This window comes from Pteropus alecto, unplaced genomic scaffold, assembly GCF_000325575.1.
Source record: "Pteropus alecto unplaced genomic scaffold, ASM32557v1 scaffold311, whole genome shotgun sequence".
Taxonomy (NCBI): domain Eukaryota; kingdom Metazoa; phylum Chordata; class Mammalia; order Chiroptera; family Pteropodidae; genus Pteropus; species Pteropus alecto.
In genome coordinates, this window is record NW_006431916.1 from 2,547,278 (window position 1) to 2,568,768 (window position 21,491).

The 21,491-nt window shown below is 35.3% G+C and overlaps 1 protein-coding gene across 4 annotated transcripts in view; it reads left to right on the top strand.

Moving 5' to 3' along the window:
* ATP13A3 (ATPase 13A3) overlaps positions 1–21,491 on the top strand; it is an 80,852-nt gene continuing 59,361 nt past the window's right edge. The window contains exons 1-3 of one of the 4 annotated variants that reach the window (XM_025041960.1): positions 13–53; positions 838–880; positions 6,688–6,756. The gene's annotated coding sequence lies outside the window, so the exon portion shown is untranslated. Of the gene's footprint in view, positions 54–265; positions 285–837; positions 881–6,687; positions 6,757–14,383; positions 14,497–21,491 lie in introns of those variants that run through there. The other 3 variants (XM_025041955.1, XM_025041958.1, XM_025041962.1) reach the window with 3 other exon arrangements.

Genomic DNA, 21,491 nt, shown 5'->3' on the forward strand with positions numbered 1-21,491 from the left:
TCTTGGGGTGCTCCGGCCGGGAGGCCGGCGAGGAGACGGCGCGGCGGCGGCGGGTGAGTGGCCCCGGCATTCTCAGAGCGCCGGAGGGTAGAGTGAGCGGGGCGTGGAGTGGGTGGGTGGAGGCGATGGGGGAGGTTGGAGGAGGAGAATGGTATTGTAGGGGGTGGCGGGTACCAGGTGAGCTTATGGTCGGCCTCCCCGGGCCAGAATTGGACATCACTTCTCGGGGAAGGTGTGTGTGGGGTGTGGAGGGGAGCTCCAAGACCACGGAATGTCTGGGACAGGTGAGGCGAGAAGGAGAGATCCACGTTGTGGGCGTGAAGGCCTGGTTTGGGCACGCTGCTTGGGGAGAGAGCGAGTGTGTATTGGGGCATGGGACACGAATGGTGCTTCAGCCCTTTTATAAAGTCCAAGAGATGGTGTGGTCGAAGGTAGGGATATTGGCAGGGCGCTTGATGGATTTCTGGGGGTGCTGCCTGAAGGAATCTTGAGTTCGCCCTTAGCCACGGAGTAGTAGTAGATAGAACTGTTTGCCAATCACCGCATTTTACAGGTAGGCTAAGTGAGGCCCAGAGGGGAAAAGTGACTTCTGACTTCCCTAAGGCCTGTCACTTTGACTCTCATAGTAAGTGAGGACTATTTCCTCCACTTCTTAGGTGGCCTCTCTTTTTATGGGGTTTCCTTCTTCCCATTCCCTTAACAAATTTAGGACCTGATCACTGTTATGACCTCTTTTGGGAAAGGGGTGGGGGCAAGTGAATTGGATTGGAGATTGACAGTGGCTTCCCAGTTTGGAAAGCTTTAGTGACAGGTGTTTATTGTTTCCTCTTCCCATAGATCTGACAGAACATCTTTGGATCTTGGTATCTGGACATAGGAGGTATGAATCACTAACATAATTAACTACTTTTAATCATCAGTAGCTTAGAGCTATATTTAGTGGTTATATTAGTGCAAAATGAATGGGTATGTTGTGGCAAACCTAGAAACAGAGACCAGTGTTTCGTACACATGAATCTGAACTAAGTGAGTAGAACATTTGTGTATGTAATGACTATTTTAGATCTATGAGTCAGAAGTTAGCATTTTTTAAAAATATAAAATGCAGGAACATTAAGAGTATTGCAAAATGAACACTAACTTCTAAAGGCTTTGTTGCTAAAGTGAAGGTGTTCTGATTTGATTGTCTTTTGAAGGATGATTACATAGTTAAAATGTTCTACCTTTGGTTAGAACTCAGCCTCTTGAGAAAGGTGCATGCATTAATTTTTTTTCACTGGAATATAAGTGGCCTTTTCTCAGGATTGTTGCATTGCTGCATAGGCTACAGTTGCCAAAATACATGTATGTGGGCATCCCATTCTGGTTTTTTTTTAAAAGGTAAATCAGTTTCTGAAAGTTGTTTGAAATAGTAAGTCTTTTATTAATAATTGTTATGGAAAATTTAATTTTGCTACTGTCCTCATTTGCTATATCCACCGTTACATTAGGTGAACAGATCAGGTGAGCGCGAGATGGTTAAGTGAGAGTTTTGAACATTGTTAGAAAAACAAATCTTGTTTTTGGTCAGGAGATTGGGTAGGAAAAGTGTGACACTATTTGGTTGCTTCAATTTATAAGTAGTACAGTTATAAATAAAAATATTAAGTAGCAATTTATTTTGAAAATAATGTTCAGAGTCTTCAATTTGAAGCAGTGTTCAGATTATGTAGTAAGAGGGCCAATTTCTTTGTCCAGACCAACCAGGAAGCTTTATTTGGAGTACCTCTGGTCATTGAAATTTCAATTTATAATTGATTTGAGATAAATAGGGTACATTTTTACATAGGAAAGTAGTTTTATAGTAATCTGAACAAAGCTCTATTAGCCTGAATGTCTGAACAGTATCTTCTGAAGAGTTTTCTACTTGCTTCTGTTTAATAGATATTAGAACTAAAACACTTGTTGGTTGAGTTAGCCCTTAATAGTTATCTCATTTAGGTAACATCAGTTCCCCATCTCTGTCATGTTTCAAGAATGGATTCTTTTTTTTTTAATATTTTAAATTTAGTTTCAAGTATATAGTACATTGGTTAGACATCTATATAGTTCATAAAACGATCCCCCTAATTACACCCTTCCTCCCCTCACCCTCCACCTAGCCAACATATTAATGCTAACTGCATTCCCTATGCTGTGCTCCCCATCCCTGTGACCATCCATCAGCTACTAATTTGTACTTCTTTAACCCTTCACCCCATTCTCCAGCCCCCCCCAAACCTCCCTCCCCTCTGTCCATCACCAAATTATCCACTATATTTGTGAGTCTGTTTTTGATTAGTGTTTGTTCTTTTTATTCCTTAGATTCTGCATATAAGTGAAATCATATAGTGTTTATCTTTCTCTGTCTGACTTAAACACCTTCTAGGTCCATCAAAGCAATATCTTTTTCCATCCCCTTCCTTTTCACATGTAAGGGTCTTGTTTTCTTATCCTTTCAACCACTCTGTTTTTTGGGCAGAGCATTTAATTCTTTTTCATTTAAGGTACTTATCAATTGGCATGTAGTTGTTACCATTCTTTATTCCTGTTTTTGATACATGTTTTTTCTTCTTAAAGAAGTCCCTCCAACATTTCCTGTAATATTGGCTTGGTGGTAATAAATTCCTTTAGCTTATTTTTGTCTGAGAGGCTCTTTATCTGTCCTTCAACTTTAAATTATAGCTTTGCTGGATAAATTATTCTTGGTTGTAGATCCTGGGTCTTCATCTTGTCGAATATTTTTTGCCAAGCCCTTCTGTCCTGCATAGTTTCTTTTGAGAAATCAGCTGCCAGTCTTATGGGTGTACCCTTGTAGATAATTATTTGTTTTTTTTTTCTTGCTGCTTTTAATATTCTTTCTTTGTATTTAAGCTTTGGCATTTTAATTATGATGTGTCTTGGTGTGGGCCTCTTTGGATCCCTGATTTTTGGAATTCTCTGAGCTTCCTGGGGTTTTATGCCCATTTCCTTCACCAGGTTAGGGAAGTTTTCCATCATTATTTCTTCAAACAGCTGTCCAACATCTTGATTTTCTTCACGTACGCCGATCAGACGGATATTTGGAGCCTTAATAGTGTCCCATATACTCCTTAAATTATTTCAATAGTCTTGGCATCTTTTTTCTTGCCATTGTGATTGAGTGTCCTTGGCTTTCCTGTCCTCTAGATAGGACACTTCATCCTTTTCTTTACCCACTATGTTTATTCCTTTGTTTATTCCATTTAATATACTTCTCATCTTGGATGATATGTTTTTCATTTCAGACTGGTTCCCTTTTATTTCCATTTCCATTTTTATGTTTTTTATCTCTTTGTTGAAGTTCTCACTGAATTTATCTACACTTCCCAAAAGTTCATTGAGCATCTTTATAACCAGTGTTTTGAACTCTGCATCTGTTAGATTCCTTGACTTCATTATATCTAGATCTCTGTTCTGTTCTCTCATATGGTTTCTGCTTCTTCGTCTTCCCGTTTTGGCTGCCTTTGTGTGTCTGTTTCTATGTACTAAGCAAAGCTCCTCAGTCTCCCGGTCTTATTAGTATGGATTTGTGAAGTAGGTGTATAGTTGCACCATCCCGAGAGGGGTTTAGCTGCAGACCAAACTTAGCCCAAGCCTCTACCCCTCCAGAGCCACCTGTTAAGATTCAGCAAGCAATCCACAGATGCTGTCCTTATAGTTGTCTCAAAAGGCCACACCAGAAACCGAGGCTGCCTCCAGTGTGAGTCTCAGCAAGGAGCCCCTGACTCGCTGAGGATACATCTGGATGTGGCTTGAGTGGGACCACGAGTTGGGGGAGGCGGAGTTTCAGGGAATCCTCTGGACGGAGCAACCTCTCCTTATCCAATTTTATGATGTCATGGCTATGGCAGCTGCTGTATCTATACACTGGGAGAGGGGAGGGCTCAACAGGGAACAGTGGATATCGCCAACACTTCTGTACAGAGTGAGTCTTGCCTCGGCCCTCACTCCGATAATGTCTCCCTGTAAGACCTTAGTGCCTTCTGCGTGCAGCCGAATTGGCACTGGTGCCCAGAGCGAGCAGGTCTGTCATCGCGAAAATCTCCTTACAGACGCGGCCCCTTTAGGAGGCTTCTGTCGCTGCTACTGTCGCTGCTACTACTGCTGCCTCGGTCTCACTCAGCTGCTCGAGACCAGGCAGCCCCACGTCTTCGCCCTGTCCTACCTTCTGCCGTTGCAGGGTGCTTTCTTGGATTTTTCCCTAGTTGTATGGCTTGTTCCTCTAGATCCTTGCTGCTGCTCCTTGTTTTTGTCACAACTTTGATTTGGTGGCCAGAGGGATGAACAGAGCCACTCTCATCTACGCCATTTTTTTCCTCTCCCGTCAATAATGAATTCTTACGTGGATAGTGAGTGTGTGTTGGCAGCTATAGCATATTAAAGTAGAAAAAGCATGGACTTGGAAGGCAGACCCGAGTTTGATTTCTGACTTTCTTAACTAGTTGTTTGACTTTGACCAATGCTAATAGTTATTGCATAAGCTTACCGTATACTAGGCTTTTAATTAAACACTTGTCATGAAATATCTCATTTAAATCTCATTTTACAGATGAAGAAACTGAGGTTCAGAGATGTTCAGTTGCCTAGAGTCACATACAGCTAACCTGATCAACCTAGAAATAGAAACCTCTGGTTACATACAGTAACAGAGAGCTAGGAGTCTGGCTATCTTCAAAGTCCCTATACTATAAGTTGCTTAACTTCTCTGTTCTTCCTTTTTGCTTAACTTCTCTGTTCTTCCTTTTTTTTTAGTTAACAAAAAATACTAATACCTCAGAGAGTTTTGAGGATTACTTGAGAGCATGCATAAAGAAAGTAGCATTCTTCTTGGCACATAATACATAGTTCCTTTCACTCTTCCATTTCATTTACCGAATCAAGCTGTGTTTGTATAGCATGGTGGTTTTGCAACCACTGTAAATATAAGGTTTTAAAGTGCGAATATATTTATTCCTAATATTAATAACAGTCCTAGGAGACAGGCTATGATCAGTGATATGGGGGCATCCTGCGAAACTCTTTATTTTGTATTTTTTCCCAATGGTCTAAGTGATGGTGGAAGTAAGAACTGTATGCTTGTGAATGACAACAAGATGGTTGTAATTTCTAAAATCTTGGAAGACAGAAAATGATCTTGATTACTTGGTTTATCTAAAGCTAGATTCTGTTCATTGGTATACTTGGTAATCTAAACTAACTATATAAGTACTAAGTGGGAGACCTTGTGAATGGACCATAAGTTGAAGAAGAGTTAGCAACTTATCACTTATTAAAGACAACACTCTTAAACTCTTAAAACAGTTCACAGTGGTACGCTCAAAGAAGATAACGTAGTGTCTGACATCTACCTGATATGTCACTAGAATGTTTGTTCTAACAATGGAATGTATTCTGAATGTGCCATATAGCTTATCTGGTTAAATTTGGATCCATGAGATAGCTGACAGGATTTAGTCTTTGGTTTTAGAACACAGTTTGTGTGAAATGAAGCTAACTGGCCTCCGGAGAGAGTGAATCTGTAGTCATCAAAACCACGTTCTAAATAACTTATCTAACTAGTCCAGAAAACATGCAGCAAGCAAAGAAATAATTATTAGAGTCTTACTTGAATTTTGTTGATCTTCATATTTTGAGAGTAGAGAAATAAAAGAGGATCAGAATTGGAGCACATATTTTAAGGTTAGGTAAAAAAGAAAAAGATTCTGGGCTTGTTTAAGCTGAAGAAAAACAAGTGGTATTTTATAAAGTAGAATGTCCTGAAGTTAATGGTCAATAGTGATTATAAAATTTATGCATTAAAAACATTTGTATTAGTAAGATTAAAAATAGAGGTAAAGTGAAATATGAAAAATGGTAATGGAAAGGATCACTGTTATAATAGTTAAAAAGATTTAATGATAATCAGTAAAAAGGGAGAAAAATGGAATGAAGGAAAAAGAAATGCTGTTCAAATAATCAAACATCTGAGGATCACTAAAGTTGAGGATGGGAATTGGTGAAGTTTCCATAGAACATTTCTCCAGAAAGAACTATCCCAACACCAGCTCCAGTAACATCTTTGACTCAAGGGTTCATATTGGGGCCTTTGCTAGTCCGAGATGGTAAAACATTAACTCAAATAGCAAACTTTAAGACTGCCAAATTAAAAAAAAGTACTTACATACCATAAGGTGTAGAGCTCCTCTGAGGCATGTTCCTTTGAAGGTACGTGACGAAAATGTGTCTTTTACGTCTTCCTGTTACAAAAGGCCACTAATACTAAGATGAACTGAGAATGCAGGAAGAAGTACCCTTTGAGTCTATTTATGTCTGTGAGATGGGATGAATTGAGTTGTAATTAAACTCTTAATCAAAATTTCTCTCTTCTATGGATTCTTTCACTTATTCCTTGTGGATCCTGCTTTATGATCTATTGACACACAGATACTAGTTAGGTAAGATATTAAATTTCCAGGAAAAGTGAGTAGACTGTGTAAAGGAGAATTTCCTGATTACATGATGTGGAACTTGCTAATAGCTGTAGAATCTTTCTCATAAATTCTAAATAAAAATATTTATAACTGTTGTTGGGTCATATGAAAGACAGTTCTACCTCAGTGATAACAAGCTAGATTGACTCCTTATTTAGTTTTTCTAATTTTCACAAAGGAATTCATGAGTTGGACATTGAAATAAAGAGGTATGAGACTGGAAAATAATAATGCTGAATGGTCATAGGTAAGTCATAGACTAGTTTTTTTTTTGTTTTTTTTGTTTTGTTTTGTTTTGTTTTGTTTTTATGGAAAAGGAAACTGATATCTGGAGAGGTAAGTGATACAACCAAAGTATCTGGGGTTAGAAGTTTTCTCTTTGTTGGGTATTCTTTTCACCCTTGCTTTTATTTTGTATTCTAGTAATGACACATCTCAAAACTCTGTGTGTGTACGTTTTTCCTTCTGAGAACCAACTTTTAATGGTTGCTTTTGATTACTTGACAGAATTCTATTACATTTTTAGTTTATTTTAAAGTAAGTCATGGAATAGCTCCCACATATGTGTTTAGCATGGCTTCTTTACAGCACATCTCTGTTCTATTTTTTCTCATTTGTGAGGTAAGATGAAAACTACATTAATTATTAACTTATTTTGATGTAAAAGACAAGTCATTTGGTTCCTAATTTTTTCTGATCTAAAGAGCTGAGTAAAGTGAAATCACCTTTTATGTGCGGGCTTTGGGACTAAATTCTCACTTAAGGTAAAAATCTTGTCAAAATTACCCTTGAAAAAGTCCTTTAAAAATTACCTTTACAAAAAGTCCTTTAGAAAAACAGTTTAAAAACTGGTTAACTGACATACTGTTTTTCGATTGCAACAGCTAGTTTTTCCTCTAACTTTTAGAATGGGTAACTTTTTTTGGTGAGCTAAATCATAATCAGCTCTGTAGGATATTTGACAGGTGAATGGGACTTCAGATTGACAGAGGAACAGCAGATTTATAGTCTCCATTGCATGCTTACTCTGATTAAAGTATTTTTCTCTCTATCTTTTCTTTTTTTCTGCAGCACAGATAGTTGAACGGGTATAATTAAATACATATAGGATGTGATTTCACAGTGAGAATAACAGAGGTTTTGGTATTTATGAAAATCTCCTATCTCCCCAGAGTTAAATACCACAAACCACACAAAGAGCCTAGCATAATTAAAAGGCTAAGTAATAAAGTTGGGAATATTCGGGGACTGTTGGTATTTTGTATAATTTTGAGTTAATTAATATTCAGGTACTGTCAGTGTTTAAGAGTTAATGTCCTCATTGTTGAATTGTACACCTGAAACTTTCTGGATTTTGTTAACCAATGTCACCATAAAAAGAAAAAAAAGTTAATGTCTTCTTTATTGCTAGCAAGATCTGCATTTTAAAAGAACTGTGTAAGTTGTTAATGTTTTCCATGAAATTTAAAGTGTCAACCTAAACATCACTCTTAGGGATAGCACAGTAAGAAAACACCAGTCTTTACAAAAAATATTATGGTGGCTGAAGATGCCCTGGGAGAGGGCATTGTGTATTGGTTAAAATGTGGGCTTCAGAGTCATATGTCATTTTGAATTACAGCCTCCTCATTTATTAGTTCTGCAGTCTTGGTCAAGTCACTTAACCTTTTTTAGTTTTTTCATTTGCCGAATGGAGGTAATAAAACTTATCTGAGTGTTGATAAGAGGCTCAATAAATGGTAACTTACTATTATCCGTTAGTAATATTTAACATACTCAAAATAAGTTGTGTGTATCTGTATGTGTGTGTGAGAGAGAGATGAGTGTGTATCTGTGTCATGAGAGTATAGAGGGGATATGATTGAGGATTGCTGGTTTTTTTGTTTTTTAACTGGAGCAGCAGGCAATAATGACATGGTGTTACATTCAGTCTTTTCGTAGCAAAAATACTATGATTTTCCATCTTTGGTAACAACATCCTAAACAACTCAAGATGTTAATCTCATGTATCTCTAATGTACATTTTATGTGTATTTTTGTCTTTCCATTTGTGTCTCTGAGTGTGTGTGCAGTAGTCCTCCCTCCTCTCCCGTTGTCTGTGTTATTGTTACCCTTTGTCTTTCTCCCTGGCCACATTCTAAAATTAAAAAACATGTTTAATTTTATGTATTTAATAGTAGTTTGTGTGCTTTATTTTTATTTAAAAATACTGATTCGTGAAGTGTGTCTACATCTTTTCTTTATTTTTTGTTTTTTACTTGGAAAATAGGATTTTATTGTGCAGTGTTGTACATGTTTTCTTTAAAAAGAAGACTTGAAATTTTATTCTACTTCTGTGGCCTTCATATCGATTTCTTTAAATATGGTTACTGGTTCTTCATAGACCAAATATTTTTCACTCATCTCTAGATTATGCCTAAGCTTCTTAAGCCATCAGTTTTTTAAGCTCATTTATAATTAATTTTTTTTCTATGATTTCCTAAAGTTTCTTTTTAAAAATTCTTTTTCCTTATTTTTCCCAAGCATAAGAGATGAAATCCTTATTTACATGCCAATTATAATAATATAATTTAGTTTACTAAGTAAAATGTAAAGTACTACCGGTAAGTAGCCTACTTTTTTCTGGTGTGCTTAATTATTTGAGAGACTAGACTAACCTAGCAAATTCTTAGTTAAAATAAATTTTTATTTCATAGATTTTTTATAGTTATCACCACTGCCTTAGAGTGTCAGTTGAATAATTTTGAGCTAACCCATGGTACTTTTCTATTCAGTTTTCGGTGAGAGGAATAGAATAAACTGCTTTATTTAGTCAGATTTGGAAGCATCTTAATGTATTTTTTTCTCTGAATCCTTTTTTTGTCTTTGGTGCAGCCTGTTGTGAATGACTGTCATAGTCCATTAAAGGTTGTGGCAATTACCAATTATTGTAGTGCGTAAGAGTTATGATATTATAGGCAGTAAGGAAGGAGGCTTGGTTAAGGCTTCTTGGTTATGCCCTTAGGATTGTGTTGGCACATCTGACTATTCAGTACTTTTTTAGTTACTCTACATACCTAGCACAGGGCTAGATACCGGGTATACATTGATGAATGAGTTTGCCATCTTCGAGATAAACAGTCTAGTAGGTGAATACCATGCTGCTGCATTGCACAAGTCCAGAGTTCCTCATCCACATTGTGTTCTTTAGAACGTGGCCCCTTGGCGTGGCCTTGGGTCTCTGTTGAAAAAAGTTCAGAATCTCCAGCAGGTACAAGTTAATCTATATCTTTTTCATGTCAAACAAGGCCCTCACCATTATTTGATTCTGTCCCCTTTTATTTAAGCTCCATTTCTAGCCATTCCCCAGAGGCTACCCTGGCTGTGCTCCAGCCAGTTTAAGTAACTTGTATTCCTGACATTTTCTGAGATTTCTCACCTTACGACTTCTGCATATAGGAATTCCTCTGCTTGGATTCCATCCCCCAGTTATTTCCCGTCTTCTGACTGCTTGTTTGCTTGATGAGATTCACACCATTCAGGTCTTAGGTCAAGGGACAGTTCTTCTCTGAATTCTTTCTGTCCTATGCTCTCCTCTCCCTCCCTGTTCCTCTCTCTGCTCCCATAATGCAGACTTTATTGCAGCACTTAACCATTTTGTTTGATATGTTTGCTTACTTGCCTGACTTGTCAACTAGAATTGACTCCTTGAGGTTAATCTGTGTAATCTCCAGCATTTAGGACAGTACTTGGTACATGTAGATAATGTCATTCTGTAGATAATGAAATTTTGCCCAGAAAAAGAGGAAAGATTTTACCCATTTTCTTGCCCTGTCTCATTCATTCAGCTACATTGTTTCATTCAGCTACATTGTTGGGTGCTGGCCTGGTTCCCAGCCTTTAAAGCTTTTAGTCTCTATATCCAATATTATAGGACAAGTGCTCTGCCACATATGGAAGAGAGACAAATGTGTGAAGAGCCCTTTGCTGAGAGGTAAAAGGGGCAATCAAAGTTTAGTAGGGAAGATATTTGGCCAGAGTATGGAAAGACTAGAAGAGGCTCTTCAACCAAGTCAGGGAAGGGCTTCTTGGCGGAAAGAATGACATATATAAAGGAAAGGAATTAGTAAACAGAAGGCTCTTTGAGGAATTACAAATTGTGTTTTATATAAAGAGGTGAATGATAACCATTGGTGAATGGCAAATGGCAAATGGTGTTGATACCTAGGCAGGGCCAGATTCTGAAGGATTTTACATGTCTTCTAATTAGTCATGACTTTGACCTTAGTGTCCAGCTGGGCCTCACTTCTGCCCCAGTTTCCCTTCGTAGGGGAACATGTATTGTCAAAGTAAGACTTCTCAAGATCTTGCTAGTGAGAGGACTGCATAACTTTGTTTAATGTTTTCCTTCCATTTATATGAGTAGGGATGCCTTTTTAAGTTTTTTTTTTTTTTTTTTTTTTTAGTTTAGAAGAGCTCGTACCAGTTTGGGAAATGCTGCTGCAGACAATAGGAAGCTATTGACATTTTAAGCAGAGAGAGAAATGATCATATCTGCTTTGTTTATTGATTCAAATGAGGTATATTAGAGAGGGGATCAGGACCTAAGCTGAGGCAATGCCAGTGGAAATAGGGCATGGTGACATGGATTTGAAAAAGGTAGAAATGATAAGGCTTAGTACCTGGTTGAATATAAAAGGTGTGTGATAGGAAGGAGTGTAGGATGATTTCCAAATTCCTGGCATGAGTTTTTAGGTAAAGTGTATTGATTAGAGCAAAAGGAATTGGTGGTGGTGGAAGGGCAGGTTTTGGGAAGAAAGATATATTGAACCTATTGAATTTTAGCTATATGCAAACATATATGGTAGATAATTTGTATCCGTGGGTCTGGATCTCGTGAGATGAGTGCTGAAAGTACTGATTGGTGGTGCCACTGTAGATGGACCAGTAGTGCCATCCTCGACCCCTAGTGATGTTAGAGAGAGGAAAGTCTGGAAAAAACTAATTAAGAAGTGAGCAGAGGAAGTGGAGGCTTGGGGAATACTAATAATTAAGAAGTGGGCAGAGGAAGTAGAAGCTTGGTAACATGGCTACCTGCCCCATGACCTAGTCTTGCATAATATGAAATATAATTCAGTTTAATTGTAGCAGTAAAAAGGTCATTTGTGGGCCATCTTGGGAGCCTAGTCACTGTTTTCTTTGTGAAAGAATGTATTTCAAGTACACTTGGCTTTCAAATTGAAGTTTTGGAAAATAGATCCTTGAAAAATGGTGTTGTCTTCATGTCATTGCTTAATTTGTTGGTAAGACTTTTTGATATAAAGTCACTCCATACTTGACTTCTTAGGGAAAGTGAAAAACGTTAGTCTTGGTTAAACAAAGATGATTTTTTTCCTGTTTTTAAAAGACAATATCGGTTGAAAACTAGTAAGTAGGTATTGCTTGTAGAAGTGTTTTGTAAACCAAAAATCTTTGTGCAAATGTCGGTTACTATTATTATGGTTGGTATAATACCCAAATACATAGATTTAAAAAAATCCTTAATAGTGGATTAGAGAATGACCATAGGAAATGAGAAAGTTCAGATTTCTGTAATGGTTGTATCATGAGTAAGGCCATTATCCTCTTCAACAATTTAAAATTCTGTATTTTTGAAATATTAGAATATAGATATTAAGGGCTTTGTACTTCCTTTCTTTGCCGAGTCAGCATGGGTGGGTTTTGAATTGGGAAAAAGGAGTAAAGTGGAAAAAGACATTCATATAATTTTAAAAAGTTGATTCAAATGCCTATAATTGTAAATTTGTAGGATTATACTTTTTATACAGAATAGTTTCCTAGTGATTTTGTGCTGCTTTGTGGTTGGGTCTTCATAGTATCTGAAAGAATGAAATGTGAACCATATTGTATTGTAGATCATGAGTAAAACTGATTTTGCTTTCTTACAATCATAATAGTAATCCTGAAGTGAACCATGCTGAGTAATGAAAAAAAATATTTGGAGGTTTGCTGTTAATAAGAAAAATGAACATCTCCGGGATCTATGTGTAACTCCTTAACATTCTGGTACTTAGAAGAATAATTCTCTGGAAGGTGTTTTTCTTCTGTTATTCCCTCTTTTTTCTTCTTTACTTTTCCTCCTTTCCCCTTCCCTTGCCCCGGCCTTCTCATCCTGGCCCTTCTCTGCTGCTCTATTTTGGTACCTGTCTGTTCACACTATTACTTTTTGTTCATTGTGGAACTACAGTGTAATTTTTTTTGAATAGTTTAATCAACAATTTAAACTCAGCACTGTACTAACAACAATGCACTTTACTCAGCTGAAATGACAATCCTATGAACTGCTGAAGCCAACCTCGAGCATGTGCATATAGTGAAATGCATCAGGACGGTGACCTACCATTAGCAATAATAAAGGTTCATCTAAGCTACATCTGGATTTTAGCTATGCTAAAATGTGACAAATAAGAGTCTTAGAATTATGAATGTTTAAATTTCAAAGACCATCTTTTAAATTTTTAGCTGATTGAAATATCAAACAAGTACTAGGAATTTGGATTAATAGCATTATAGTTTAGAAGAAATAGTCACTAATTTGCATTAGATTGGAAGAAACATTGATTTATGTATTACTTAACAAAACCTCTTACCTCTGAACTTAAAAGTGTAACTTTTAGTTTGGGGAGTTATGGTTTGTTTATACAAGCTGTTATTAGAACTCTTGATTTATTAATTCCTATTGTATTAGATCCCATGCCACTCCTTTTCTTTTGTTCTTGTCTGAAAATACTCTTATTTGTTTCAACTGGGTTATTTTGCTTATAAGTACCCACTTTCATCCCCAGAGAAAAAAGCACAAAACTTTTACTCATTTCATAAGTCTAATAGTGCAGAGGAATTTGAAGAAACAGTTAATGGTAACATGTATAGGTACATGTCACATGAATTTCTAATTGGAGTTGTTGGATCAAAGTATGTGGGGGTCTTTAATTTATTATCAGTTGGTTTTCCAAAAAGATAGTAGGATTCACTCTTAAAAGCAATGTATAATGGTGCTCCGTGTTGTGTGTGTGTGCACACACACGCGCACCAGCCATGGGCTAGTAAAGTTTTACCACATGATTTTATACTTTACCTCATCTCGCTTTCTAATAGGTTCATGTGCTGTTTAATTGTTACTATGCTCGTCTGCTCCACAGCATTGTAAGATCCTTAAATTCTAGTTTCAGACAGTTGTGAATTTGGGAATAATTTGTAATATTAAGGGAATAATAGTGTACCTGTCTTCTTCCTCCTCTCCATTATCACTTGTTTTGTGTTTATTGCAATTCTTATTTTTCTATTGAGATACATGAGGCAGAGGCTCTATTATATAGGCAACTAACTCCTACTTTCCCATATTAATACGTCCAGAGGTACTAAAAAAATCTTGTATATGATTTCTTATCTTTATTCACTCTTGATCAGCATCTGCTCTGTGAAGACTTGTGAAAACTAAGCTTCCTTTCTTCCCAGTGTTGGAACGTCATCTACTGGTGAAAGAGTACAACAGCAGGGTATATGTACTTCACTTTCGTAGGTCAAGAACTATGGTTGGACTGCATCATAGGAATTATTACAACTGCCTCATTTTAGTGGAGAAGAAGTTGGAACCAAGACAGTTGAAGGGCCTTACAAATAGTTCATGTTGAATTAATTGTTATTAAGGACGAATTAAAGTTCAGTCGGGTTCTGTGCTCTTTTCACTTTTTGTTTTGTTTTATGTATTTTGGAGTAAAGTTGAGTATCTCCTATTGTTCCTAATATGATCATTATCATATTAGTTTAATCAAATAATTTCAAATTTGCTGATACTATACTTATGTTGTGTCATTGGCTAGTATTTTTTTTTTCAGTGGAGCCAAAATGTGGAAGGGATATAAAAAGAAATACAAACAGCTGTAGCTTACTAGAAATGTCCTTGTTAAAGGATCCTTCAAAATGACTACTTGCCTGAGGTCATCACCTTGTAAGTTATATAAATGTCTAATCACTATGATATACACCTGAAACTAATATAATATTGAATGTCCACTGTAATTGAAAATTTTTTTTTAAAAGTCAAAAAACGACTCCTTGCCTGGGCTAAAGTAACTTAATTTAGAGTGAAATCCTGAGAATCTTGAGAATGGTCTGATAGAGCACCATGAAGTGTTTTGGAGGTTCCTGCAAGTTCAGACTCAAGGTTGACCTGCATTGTAGAATTAGAAGTTTATATATGTGCTTATTAGCCTTCCTACTTTCTTTAACCATTTAAAAATATTACTTGTAGATGGTAAAAGCATTCAAAAAGCACTAAAGTCTCTCCTTCACTTCTACCCCAACACAGTTACCACTGTTAGGTAAGTGATAACTCTTAATGTTCTTAATATCAGTCCTAAGATGGATAATTGCATTACCTTTCCCAGTTATAACTTATTTTGTTAAAACTATCGCATTGTTTTATAACATACAAAAAAGTATAATTATGCAGACTGCACTTTACAAATGTAAATACAGTCTTGCTTTGGCGTATGTTAGATACAATGGTCTTCCTTAAGCCTAAACACAGAAACAAAAGCATGTATTCTAAGGGAAAGTTCAAGATGGGAAGTGATAAAATGGGTATTGAGTAGAGAGCTTTGTTAAAATTTAGCTGGTATCCTTGTAAAATTTCCATGTATTCATTAAATTATATTATGTCATTCTTATTGTTAGGAGCTGACTTTTAAGTGTTAGATTTTGCCCTCATAGTTGTCACATTTGATTACTGTAGTTGGGAGATTGAGATTTTTTCACTCTTTTTATGCAACTATTTGTGTAGATATTAAAATTGAAGTGATTCGATGAGCAGAGTAAGGATTTTACATGTATTAGGGCACCTTTTATTTCAGTTGTAAAGGTGGAACTGCTTTTGAATTGCAGAAGGTCATCTTAGTTGCTGGGAATGCTTCAAATTGGACAATGAAATAATATACAGAATGCTGGCTTTGCTGTTTATACTTCAGGATCTTTAAAACACCTTTTGCTGAGTAGTCCTTAAAAGATGGTTTCCTCAAATCTTTATTTGATATGAGTAGGTATGTTTAATTCTCAGAAAAAAAAATCTTAAAAGTACAAAACAAAGTGGGAGGATTCATTCTCTTTCAACAATATAAGGTGGCTCAAAATTCTTAGTTCAATTTTAATTTTTAAAACTTTAGAGGTATACGGTACAAGCTTATAAAAATGTTATTTAAGAATTTCTTTCATAATAACAGTTTTATGAATTTCAAATTAATAGATTTTTAATTTTAGTTTTTTACTTCAACCCTGTTCAAGTTGGCAAATACTAAACAAAGTAAACAAAAGTGTATTATTCAAAATTGCTTTGTTTGAAGGTTTACTTGAGTTACAGGTCATTCTTTAAATCACTTTGCGAATTACTTACTTTGAAATTCTAGGCACATACATAGAACCCTGCACACATATGCTATTATTTTTATACTATTGATAGGTACAGCTACTGAGAAATTCAGGTTTTGAAAGCAAACATAGATTAGGGGTTTGGGGACTTTTATGCCTGTGAAGTCCAACTCATCTTGTTTTAGGAGATGAAACATGACTAACTTATCCAAGATTAAAGACTACACTTTAAATGGTTCCTAGTAATTGTATAATGGGAAAAAAATAAGTAAACTTTAAAAAATTAGTATTAGATTTAGTGAGATTTATTTCTGACAGCTTCACTTTTTCCTGTGCTGTTCTTTGTACTCACAAAAAATCAAGTTCATTGTAAATGCAAGGAAGGGTTTGGTTAAGCACAATAACCTATAAGCTTCTTGCTTTTCAGATAACATCAAAGCTCAGGCATGCACTGTGAAATTGGGACTTCAGTGTGGTAACTCGATATGATTTATTCTAGTACCAGGAGCTCTTAACAGTAGTAGTCAGATGGTAAAAGGGGTTTATCTTCCGAAAACCCATTTAAAATGGGGAATTTAAAAAAATCCTAAATTTTAATGTCTTAATAGGAAGCAGTTCAAAAAGAACCAGAACAAATATTTGGCAGAGAAGTCTCATTTGATTGGATTTTTATGCTTAGTTTTATTTTGTTTTATTTTTATTAAGAGCCAGCTTTTGAAAGCTCTGTTAATATCAGCAGTTGGGAGGAATGATGATATAGTGCTATTGGTAAGAAAAAATTCTTTGTTTCCTATGATCTAGAAGTTGACTTGATTAACAAGCACATGCATTCCAGCAAACTACCAGAGTTATAATTCTGTAAGTTAAATGGATTTTAGAAGTTTGCTATTAATGCTTTAAATGTCTAATTAGGTATATGGTAGAATAGATTTAACATGTATTTTCATCTTGATAAGCAGTATATTTTAAAATATATAGATTTTTATCTTTATAGAGTCAGAAATGTTAAGGGCTTTCTGTTTATGTGAATGTTTTAAATTTATACATTTACAATTTGTATGTTTTAAATGTAAACTTGGAATTGTGTTATTGGATTTTACTAAGTTTATATGAAAAGTGAATTCTTGGTAATTTCCTATGAGGTATAATATGTTTAAAAAGAATCATAATTGGTTGTTTTTAGGGTGACTGTTATTTAAATTATTTGAATTACCTTTACTATTTTAACTTTGGTAAAATTTGGTAAGACTTAAGAATTTTGCCTTAAAAAAGAAGCTAAATTTCAGAGAGCTAATATTTGTAAAAAGGGTAATGAGATAATTTGGTCAAGAATTGCACTGAGAAAAGTATGGAAATAGATTGTTATAGGCAGTGTACCATGTACATAATAGCTCATTTAAAAATTAATTAGAGTATGTTTTTCTGTGGTTTTTTTCTTTCTCCCTGAGGTTAATTTTTAACTATAAAAGATGAGATGAGAATATAGTTATTTTATACTAAAGTGAACTCTTTGTCAAGAGATATTTGGGGGAAAGATTTTAAATAGTTACAAATACATGGATTTAATGAAAACATTTAATTTTAATGGTAATTCTTTTTCTAAAATTATACAAATCATGCTTATTTATCTACTAATATATCTTACATTGAAAAATTAGGATTTACAAAGGCAGGGAAGTACATCTGTATTTCTAGTCAATGGATAAAAAACAAAAATGAAGAAGAGTTAAATTTAGACCTCTACTATATGAGTTTATGGATAATGTCTGGTACATAATAGGTTGAGTCAGTGGAATTTGGACTTATAAAGGCAGAATTCTCAAGGTCTGTGGCCTTTGGGACCAGGAATGTATATCTTCTGAAAATTTTTTTTCTATCTAAACACTTCAGATAGGTGCTTTTATTTTATTTTTAAAACTTTTATTTGGATAATTTCTACATACTGAAAAATAGAAAGATGAACTCCCAGGTACCTATAACTCAGCTTTAGCAGTTATTAACTCATGGCCATAACCTGACCAATAAAGATATATTTTTAAATTTTTAAGTTTTTATTTGGAAGTAAGTTCAAACCTGCAGAAAAGTTGGTGTATTGGTGTAAAGTTGTTCATTATATTCCTTGATTATCCTTCTGAGATCTGCAGAATCTGTACTGATGTCTCCTCTCTTATTCCTGATATTGATAATTTGCGTCTACCCCTCCCATCTCTTTGAGTCTAACTAGAAATGATTTTATTTATCTCAGAGAACCAGCTTTTGATTTCATTGATTTTTTTCCATTTTTCTGTTTATTTCATTTCTTTTCTGAATTTTATTTCCCTTTAGTGCTTACTCTGGGTGTAATTTGCTGTTTTCTACTTTCTTAAGGTAGAAACTTAAGGAAGCTTAGTGATGATTTAAGACCTTCTTTTCAAATACTGGAACTTAGTGCTAAAATTTTTAAAATACTGTTTTTTTAACGGGGTGTCACAAATTTTGACATGTCTTCATTTTTATTCAGTTCAGAATACTTTGTAGTTTCCCTCTTCTTTGACTCATGAATTTTTTTAAAAAGTCTATTTTGTTTCCAAAATATTAAGGCTTTTCTACTTATCATTGTTATTGATTTCTAATTTAAATCCGTTGTTTTCAGAACATACTTTGTATGACTTGAATCTTTTTTATGTGCCCGAATGTGGTCTTTCTTCGTAAATGTTGTGTGTAACATTAAAAGCATGCATAGTTTGCTGTAGTAGAGTGTTCTGCAAATACCAGTTGGAACCACTTGATCTGTAATATTGTTTAGATCTTCTATGTCCTAACTAGTATTTTTTAATGTACTCGTTCTATCACTTACTGAGAGTGTTATTAAAATCTACAACAATAATTGTGAATGTCTCTATCTTATTTCAGTTTTATCAGTTTCTCCTTTGTGTTTTTGAAAGTCTGTTAAATGTATACATGTTTAAGATTATTATTTGTCTTCATGAATTGATCCCTTTGTCATTATAAAATGGCTTTATCCCTGGTGATACTCTTTGCTTTACAATCTACTTTGTCTGGTATTAATACATTTACTCCAGCTTTATTTTGAATAGGGTTTCAGTGGTATATCTTTCTTTTATTTTTAACCTACTCGTGCCTTTATATTTAAGTTGCACGTAGTCACCTATAGTCTTGCATTTCAAAATTACATCCATGGTCTCTGCCTTTTAATTGCTGTTTAGACCATTCATATTTAATGTGATTATTGAATAGTTTAGACTTAAATCTGTCATCTTGTTATTTTTCTTTTTATTTCTTGTTTCCTTTTTTTTTGCATGTTACAGCAATTGAATATTTTTTATGGTTCCGTTTAATCATCTTTGATTTTTTAGCTATGCCTCTTTGTTTTATTTAGTGGTTCCTTTAGATTTTATAGTATCCATCTCTAGCTTATTTCAGTTTACCTTTAAGTGGTATTACTACTTCATGTATAGTATAAGAACCTTACAAGAGTATACTTCTGTTTCTTCCTGTTCTTTGTACTGTTGTTATATATATTTAACCACATGTATATTTACCATTTGTGGTGTTCTTTACTCCTTTGTGGAGAGGTCCATATTTCCATCTTTTTTTTTGCTGCCTAAGGACTGCCTTTAACTTTTTTTTTTAATAGTGTAGATTTACTGATAATGGCTTTCCCCCCCCGCCCCCAGCTTTTGTATTTAAAAAAAGTCTTCATTTCACCTTTGATTTTGGAAGATATTTTTGCTGGGTATAGAATTTTCTTAGTTTTTTGTCTTGGCACATCAAAGATTTTGCTCTGTTGTCTTCTCATCTGCATTGCTTTTAGCAAGAAATCTGATGTCATTCTTATCTATCTTTGTATATAACATGACTTTTTTTGCTGTCTCCTTTCAAGGTATTTCCATCACTCATTTTGAACAGTTTGATGATGACATGCCTTCGTGTAAATTTTTAATGTTTCTTTGCTTAGTATTGGTTGATTTCTTGGATCTGTGGACTTATAATTTTTTCAGCTCATTTGGAAAAATCTTGGCCATTATACCATTACATATTTTTTGGTCCTTCTCACCTTGCTTGTATATTAGGATGCTTGAAGTTGTCTCACAGCTTACTGATGTTGTTCGTGTGCGTGCGTGTGTGTGTGTGTGTGTGTGTGTTTGTTCCCTAGTCTTTTCTCTCTCCATTTTTCATTTTAGATATTCCGTCATTATGTTTTAGAGTTAATTGATTTTTCTTCTGTAATGTCGAATCTGTTAATTCCATCTAGTATATTTTTCATCTCAGACATTGTACTTTTTATCTTACATTTAATTTGGTCCTATATCTCTCTTTGGTTTTATATCTCTCATGTCTCTGCTAACATGTTCAATCTTTACTCTTGTTTTATCTTGCTTTTTGAACGCATGGGCTACAGTTAACAGCAGCTATTTTAATGTCCTTTTCTACTAGTTCTATTATCAGTGTCGGTTCTGGGACCTTTTCTGTTGATTTTTTTTCTGATGGGTTATATTTTTTTTGCATGTCTGTTAAGTTTTAATTGGATGTCAGACATTGTGTCTTATTGGGACTGTATATTTTGTATTCCTCTAAATCTCTCTGAACTTTATTCTGTGAAGCAGCTAAGTTACTTAGAAACAATTTTAGTTTTTCAAGTCTTAAAAGCTTTGTTAGGTAGAATCAGAGTAGCTTTTAGTTTAGGGCTAATTGGATCCCACTACTGAAGCAATACCCTTCTGAATACTCTTCCTGATTCCTTGTGACTAATGAGGTTTTTCACTGTGGCTGGTAGGAACAGGCACTCTTCCCAGCCATGTGTGAGCCCTGATGTCCTCCCCGTCCTTAATTCTTTTGGGTGGTTCTTTCCTGGGCCACTGGTAGTTTCCTCATACACAAGTGCTGATCAGTACTCAGCTGAAGACATGAGGGGGATCGTTTTGCAGGTGTTCAGTGTTCTTTCTCTGTACAGATCTCTCCTGTGGTAATCTACCCTACAAGCCTAGTCACTTTGATACCTCCCTAGACTCCCAGTTCATCGCCCCAACATAAGGAGACTGCTCTTGTCCTCCCTTTTTTGTGGCCCGTAAACTCTTTACTTTGTAAACCGGGACAGTTGTAAAGCTCACCTAATTTGCCTCCCATCTCTGTATCAGTTTCTTTCATTGCCTGATGTCCAGTTTCTTGAAAACTATTGTTTTATATATTTAGGCAGGACGGCAAATCTGGTTCCTGTTTTTCCATCTTAGTTGGAAGCAGAAGTCTCTCCATATAAGAATTTGAAGTAGTTCCTCCCCTCAAGTAACACGTTTTAGGTGGTGGTGATGGGAAATGGGGATCAGAATTATATGTATTTAGTTATCAAAAATGAGTTCAGTGAACCTGAATGATAATCCTGAGATTTACTCCAGAATTTAAGGAAGAACTATAGACTAAAGATTAAGAACCTCAGACTAGTATTCTTTAGTGGGGACAGTGTCAGGGCAGAGTACCTTTGTGATACCTTTTGAAGGTAGGCGTGTGCACATTTAAACCTTGCAGGATTGGGCTATACCTTACATGTTCAGGCTGACCTTTTTTTTTTTTTTTTACAGGGAA